Here is a 7,943-nt window from a genome sequence, read left to right on the forward strand (position 1 = left end):
GCTCTGAAACAGTGATGTAACGATTTCAGAAAGATGCTCTCTTCATTAAGTCAATCATGTGAACATGTAAGAACCCTCATGGATACCAAGAGGTTGTGTATCACGAAGTACTATAAATTCATCTTTGCATCTACACAATGAATATAAGTCTAGTGGCAGATCAGAATAACTTTGTTCTGATATTTTGCCTCCCAAATACACGAAAAATTTTCCTCTTTACTTCACTGCAGTTCACTTCTTTGACTGAGTTTGACTTGAAAATTTATAAAAAACAACACACAACCCCCCAACTTTTCACAGGAATAGTTAGCATACAGTATAATAGGCTTCTGCTTCTTTTCATCTGGGCTTTGTTTCTCACTGCCAGTGTACAGTGTTATAAACCTTATTCATTCACAGACGTTTTGACTATTCTGTCAGGGAATATTTTTCTGATGATACCACCTTATCATTCATTTGAACCCCCTTGTGCTCCTGCTGATGGCTATGACACACCTACTGAATGCACTTTAATTGGTTCAGGCTCTTTGCACAGGGATTTCTAAAACTCAGAAGCCACAGTATGAGATGGTACTAGTTCCCAGCTCTGAAATTATCCTGAATCTGTATTTTAAAATTATGCTACAATTATTACTGAAGTAAAATATGAAAAGACGCAAGGATTTGGTATTGGGTCTTGAAGGTATTTTCATTACCAACGTCAGAAAATTTACTACATTGAGAAGTGTGGAAAGGTATTGAAGATTAAGTATTTTAAGATTTAAGATGACACAGGTCAAACAATGCCTGTGTCTATAAAAATAGCAGGTGGGTAACATGCAACTCAAAGGGTAAATTTCTGTGCACCTTCTAGGTGCGTAAATGATTTTTCTTTAAGAGAAATTGCATTTCTGTCTTTTGGATAAATTCACAGAAGCTTGTGAAGGTTTATATAGCATGTGCCTTTGAAAAACTGTTGGCCAAATATGAGCTACCCGAAAATAAATTGGGAAACAATTTTTCCTCGGTGTAAAGCCAAACCAATAACCCTGTTCAACCAGAGCTGGTTCTAGGTAAGACAGGTCTCTGCACCATGCCCTGAGAGAGGAAGTTTTGAGTACCATGGTACAAAGTCAGCCTGAATCCATCTGGCTTTCAGGAGACCCAACATAACTCCCTGTGTATCAAATTCTAGGAACAACCTAGGTCGAGGCACAGAGAGTGACAGCTAGAAAGTCATGTCACCGACAGCTCCAGAATAAAGCAAAAAGGCAGCTGTAGCATCTCCAGGACAGGGACAAAAGGAGGAGATCATGAAGGCAAATCCATGTCTAGGCTCTGCGTTGTGATCTGCAACACTGCATGTTTATTACTTGAGCAAAGTATTGCTTAAGTGATGAGTGAGTCCTTCCAAAGCACTGGAAAAAAATTGTGCAAAGAATCCCACATGGCTTCGCACCTCAGGCTCATGAAGGAAATTATCTCCACTTGACCAGAATCCATGGATTACATGGCACCAGCATCTCCCCTGGTCTCTACAGCTGGAGCCCCACATCCTAGGTGGCACTAGGAGTAGCTCCAGCTCTGCCTGAGTGTGCATAGGAGGAAACATTTGGCTATGAAGCTAAGCATTTGCCTGAGGACAAAATATATTCAGGTTAGACTATAGAGTTTCTGCGTTGTTGCATCTGTAGCCTAGACATATGACACTTGCAGGCTGTGTGTGTGCTAACTCTCGTACATCTGTCAGATGCTGTGAATCCCTGCGTTGATGAGTCTTAAAAGTTTGTATGCATACTGGACAGCAAGGGACCTCCTGGGAATCTCCATAACCTAAATCCCCAGCTATTGCATACAGCCATGGTATATTCTCTTTTCATAAACCACATTAAGTTTATTCTAAACTAGTTCAATTTTGTTTGTCCTTAGTGAGTGTTGTGGTTTAACCCCAGCCAGCAGCTAGCACCACTCAGCCACTCCTTCACTCCTCCTCCCACTCCCAGTGGGATGGGGAGGAGAATCAGGAAAGAAGGTAAAACTCGTGGGTTGAGATATAAATGGTTTAATAACTAAAGTAAAATATAATACTAACAATAATAATAATGAAATAGTATAATAATAATGATGATGAAAAGGAATATAGCAAAAAAAGAAGAGGGAAAAAAAAAGAAAAAAAAAGAAATAAAACTCAAGGGAAAAAAAAACAGTGATGCACAATGCAATTGCTCACCACCTGCTGACTGATGCCAGAGCAGTGATCCACCCCTCCTGGCCAACTCCCCCGGTTTATACACTGAGCATGATGTTCTATGGTATGGAATACCCCTTTGGCTAGTTTGGGTCAGCTGCCCCGGCTCTGCTCCCTCCCAGCTTCTTGTACACCTGCTTGCTGGCAGAGCATGGGAAACTGAAAAGTCCTTGGCTTAAGATAAGTGCCACTTCTCAACAACTAAAACATCAGAGTGTTATCAACATTATTCTCACACTAAATCCAAAACACACTGTGCCAGTTACTAGGAAGAAAATTAACACTGTCCCAGCCAAAACCAGGACAGTGAGTTACATGAGTTTCACTTGCTTGTGCTTCTGCTACTCTTACAGGGCAATCCTAGAAACTTAATTTCTTAATTTCCATTTTGAAATTACCCATGAACAATTTATATGTGCTCTTTCTCCAGCCTTGTCCTTCAATTTAAATAGCTCTTCTTTTTCTGTTGTGTGGCGTAGTTGAGTTTCAGTTCACTATCCATACATTTTGTTTGATAGTCACTGTGTCATTTAAAACAGAGGTAGATGAAGCTTTGGGACAGCTCACTTCCTTTTCCATGATACACTTAAGGACAGCATGTGTAGTTCTTAGTATTTGTCTTGCTAGGCTAGACAAACCAAGCTTTTGTCATCCTGGTATCCTTTCTCTGTCTGAATTCATCTTTCTAGCCACCACAGGTGTACATTTTATTCCAGCTAAGGTTTCACCAGATGTCTGTCAATAAAACTTACTTAATTTTGCTGAAAGCACCTGCAAGATTAAATCCAAAGGTGCCATTTAATTCGTCTTTAAACAAACACACATACTCCCGGATTTTGCTTCGAATGAGAAGACAACACTTCATTTCACTTTGACAGGAAGTTTTCTTACTTATTTTGCTGTTTTCTGTTGAGCAACTGACACTTAACACTGATAGTTGAGATAGTCGTAATTCTGGCAAATATTTATTTTCTCAATGAGATGGGTCGTATTTGGCAGTCCTATGCATGGTCTGCTGTTGAGTATAGAATGCAGTTGCTTACTTACCTATGCTTGTCAAACAATGAAGGATCATTTAATAGAGTGCTTTAAGAGACTATCAATCATAGGTGTGAAACATGTTCTGTAAAACAATGCATTTTCCATTTTATATTATGGAATTCGTACGTAATTCTAGCTACGTAATGTTTAAATATCACCATCAGCATCATGCAAAGTAAATATATACCAAACTCGAAACTGGTATCAGAATTAGTTGTGTTATACCGCTTGACTCCTCAAACCTCAAGATGCTGCCCTTATTACTAAGCTCCCTACAGTGAGATTGATGCTCTGGAGCCTTGTAACAACTGGGCACTTGCACTTGTGTTGATGATGCCAGGCCAACTCAAAGCTGCTCATTAGCACAGGCAGAATTCAAGGCTAAGTATCAGCCTCTTCAAATTCTCTGTGTGCAATGGCTTCAGACGAGGCTGAGGTTTTTCTTTGCCTTCTCTCGGCCATTCTTTCCTTTCCACGACAGATTTTAGCTCTCCTTTTTGCCTCAGCTCCCACTTCTCCTGTGTTCATTGTTAATATCAGAAAGTAGTAGTATCTCAGAAAGAATAAAAAATATACCCTATATGAGGGGTAACTGATACTCCAGACTGCTTCCCATGCCAAGACAATGCTATTTCTCTTTTTCAGGACTTCAGCCTACTTTTTGAGACTATGTTGGAATGTTCCTGGTTGTAGTCTCATTCTCTGAGCAATGTCTTCCCCATGTTTGTAGATACCCTATTTTTTTCCAGTAAGTACACAGTCCTCTCTGGCAAATTACATTTATAGTATTATATACATACTGTTATGTAGCCTTATAAGCAAAAATTGCCAAATTTGTAACAATTAAAGGCATTCACATTCAGCGTCCTCGAAGGCTAAGCTCCTCCAAAGCTGCTTTTGCTCATATACTGGTTCACTTACAGAGTCAGCATCTATGTTGAATAAATCATGCAGGTTCTCCCCACCTTTTGTCTTCAGCAAATGATTTAATGTAAAATGTAGTTCAAAGTGAATGCAAGGTGCCTCTGGTTTTCTCTTTAAATGTTTTATTTTCTTGTTTTCAAAGAGCGTGAGTATGCTTTTTATATTGAAGTAAAAAATTAGGAATGTAAATTTGACTACATGCTGCATATAGAACAGCAAAGTAACACTTGCTAATTTCTCACATGTTGGGAGATTTTGTACAGTTTCCCACTACTCTGAAGTTGCAAGTCATTTGCATTACGAATAATGGACTGAAACCACACGAAGCAAGAGTTGCTCAGAATAGAGGCCCTGCAAAATCCTGTGGTGCGAATGAAATTAATTAGCTCTTGTCACTACCGTGTTCTGCAATATGAAGACACAGTAGAAGAGTGGACTGTAAGGGGGAAGGAACTTTTTCTTCATAGGCAAAGCATCATGCTCCTTTGACCATAGATGACACTTTCTGTATTGATAAGGTTTAATTCAGATCTTTAGGTAGTGGAAGTATTTCTTTAATTTAACATGAGACATTTTAAATCACTTCCCAGAAAACAACAACAGTATGGTAATTACACAGATGAGTGAAAAGGCAGTTGCTTCCTCTGTAATTGAATCAATATAGTCTTTATCAATTTCCATGCTTCTTATCTGTTTTCTTTTTAAAGCTCCAAAAAAGAGGATCATATTTTTCAAAATGTGGCCTTGAGTTATGCATATTTTAATTTACAAATATACTGTCTTAAGTTGTTCCTGTGGTCTCATCTATTTGTGCAAATACACTGAAAGCAACAAGGAGTTTGCTCCTGTGGATTGTATTGTTTATGTTTACAAGAAATAATGTCACAAAAAAGCTTCAAACAAGCAAAAGTGCAAACATTTTTCAGGAAGAACGTTGTTCACGTGCAATTACATGCAAGTCCCTTTTGAAAAGATGTCTTTAATGTGATGGTGTTAATTTTCAGCGTCAATCATTTCTGAGTCCGTTTAATGGATAATATGTGTTCCACTTGAAAAATATAGAAAAGTGGCCAGTATAGAGTAGAATATTATCAGATTTTTTATTGGCTTTCTTCACTAGAGGAGAAATAGCATAATATCCATGTTTAATGAATAATTGACCTAAGTTTTTTCAAAATAGGAATTTCATGCCAAGCATTTACTGACTAATATAAACCCCTGACCCTTTTAATCAATGCATGGTGTGACCACTTGGAATCCACGGTGATTTCTTGTTTCAGATTTGCTGCCCAGCTTTTCATATCCACAGCTTGTGATAATTCTGGTTTATTCAGGTCCATCTAGATAGCATTTGGCAAAGTGAGCAATGTGTGCAGCACATAAGGTGTCTCTCAGAGAGTAAGTACAGCTCTATTTTCTGGAGCTCCCCTGGGTGAACTTTAGTGGGTCTGTTGTGACGGGGGACTGCTGGGCTATCTGAACCGCTGTGGCCCATCCCGTACAGTGGGACTGCTGACATTTCCCATCACCCAAATGTCCTTTCTTCAAGGTTTATGGCTTCAGTTATTCAGAGATTTTGATACGAAATGCAAAGCATTAAGAAAGTTGCTTATGCCTAGTCTAAGGACTGTTTCATCAGCCCATCTTGTCGAAAAAGCAGTCTCTGCATTAAACAAAAAAAAAAGGAACAATTCAGTGTCTGGATAGTTTCCAAAAGGATCCTTTCTTGTAAATGAAGGAATCTAGTTGACAAACAATGGGTAATGTAACCAGAAATTAAATGAGTTTAAGATTCAGGAAACAGATTCAACAGCTCAGACACTCCACAGTCTGAAAATACCCTTGATAATTTTGTAATGAAGGATTTGTTAAACATCTGGTGTTTCTTTTTAATATTAGTGCTTATGTTGTTATACTGTGGTATCTCACTGCTGTTTTTGACAAAATGTAGGTGGTGCAAATTAATAATAGTATCGTAAGTTAATAACAATTTAGTTAGAAAGCAGAGAAAGAAATTAACATCCACAATAGGATAGCTAACTTTAACTGTTCAAAATCAAAAAATGTTCAGTGTGGGTTGGAATCAGGTTTTGACGTGTTCTTACATTTTTTAAAAACAACTGTTTTCCATTCACCAGTTTTGCACAAAAGAAAAAAGATATTCTGCGATGAAACATAGAAAATCTTCCACATTATTAACAGAATTTATAGTACATTAAAGGGAAGATGTTCTAATGAAAATCATCTATTTGCTTTGAAGCCAGTGTTCAAACTGATGCTGGAAATGGATGGCAATAAACAGTGAAAACTTATCACTTTATCAGTTTATTGATGAAAGAATTAATTTATCTTAGCAATTAGTCATTTCAGGGGGCAGCTGTAACATATTTCTTAAGATAGTTTTATTTAAATATAAATTGGTTGGAGGGAGATAAGGGTTTTTCCTCCACACTATTATATCCCTCATCCATAGGCAATACACAGAACACACACAGGAATTTGTCCTTTTCTTACCTTCTTTCTGAGCAGACTTGAGAATTGGCCCAGGGGTTTTGACATCAAAATGCTCATTTCCTGCTGCAAATGCATTGAAAACTGTTGTGGGTTGATCCCAGCCAACAGCTAAGCACCCACACAGCCGCTCACCCACTCCCTCCACCCCAGCAGAAGGAGGAGAGAGAATAGGAAGAGCAAAAGCAAGAAAACTCGTGTGTCAAAATAAAGACAGTTTAATAAGTGAAGGAAAGAGAAAAAATAAAAGTGATACAAAGACAATCCCTCATCACCTCCCACAAGCAGACTGATGCCCAGCCACTGTGAGCAACGGCCACCTTGGAAGCCAAGCCCCTGTACTCCCTTCTTCTTCTACCACAGTTTTTATTGCTCAACATGACATTATATAGCACAGAATATCCCTTTGGCCAGTTCGAGTCAGCTGTCCCAGCTGTGTCCCCTCCCAGCTCCTTGCTCACCCCCAGCCCACTCGCTTCACGGTGGGTAGGATGGGAAAAAGAGAAAGCCTTTTTGCTGTGCAAGCACTGCTCAGGAATAGCCAAAACACTGGTGTGTTATCAACACTGTTTTAGCCACAAATCCAAAACACAGCACCATACCAGCTGCTATGAAGAAAGATAACTCCATCCCAGCCAAACCCAGTACAAAAACTGAACTCTAATTTTCAGAATAAGAAGGTACATGAAACGTGTCACTAGCCTTTGAAAGAGTTGCAGACTATCAGAACTAGTTGATTTAAATCAGCAGAGGATCTGGTCCTGGATATCTTATGTATTAATTGAAGATCAAAAGTCAATCCAAGATCACCTTGTACAAACAGCGATAGGATATGATTAATTAGCAGAATTAGACTTCTCGCATAGGTAACAAAAATATATGTAGCTTGGTAGTCTGTAACAAGACTGATCACTAATTCATGATAATCAGAAAAAAAATTCCATAAAAAATGATTATTCTACCGTCATTTAGAAAAAAGTTTCTTATACCTTCCTAACAAGAATTTGGTGCTGGTCACTAGCTGAGTTTAAAAGGACTGTGCTCTGAAGTTTTGTGGTAATTGTTGTACTACCATACCTGAATTTTTAAAACTAAAAAATTGTTATAAGTGAACAAACACCTCTTGAGTTTAGATGTAAATTAATGAGAAGTCATTTATTTTTATATTGTATTCGATAAAGGGGCAAGAGAGAATTTCTATCAGGCCTGCAAGGCAGCATACTAATTGAGGGCTGGATAT

The sequence above is a fragment of the Gymnogyps californianus genome, chromosome 4, assembly GCF_018139145.2.
Source record: "Gymnogyps californianus isolate 813 chromosome 4, ASM1813914v2, whole genome shotgun sequence".
NCBI classification, from domain to species: Eukaryota; Metazoa; Chordata; class Aves; order Accipitriformes; family Cathartidae; genus Gymnogyps; species Gymnogyps californianus.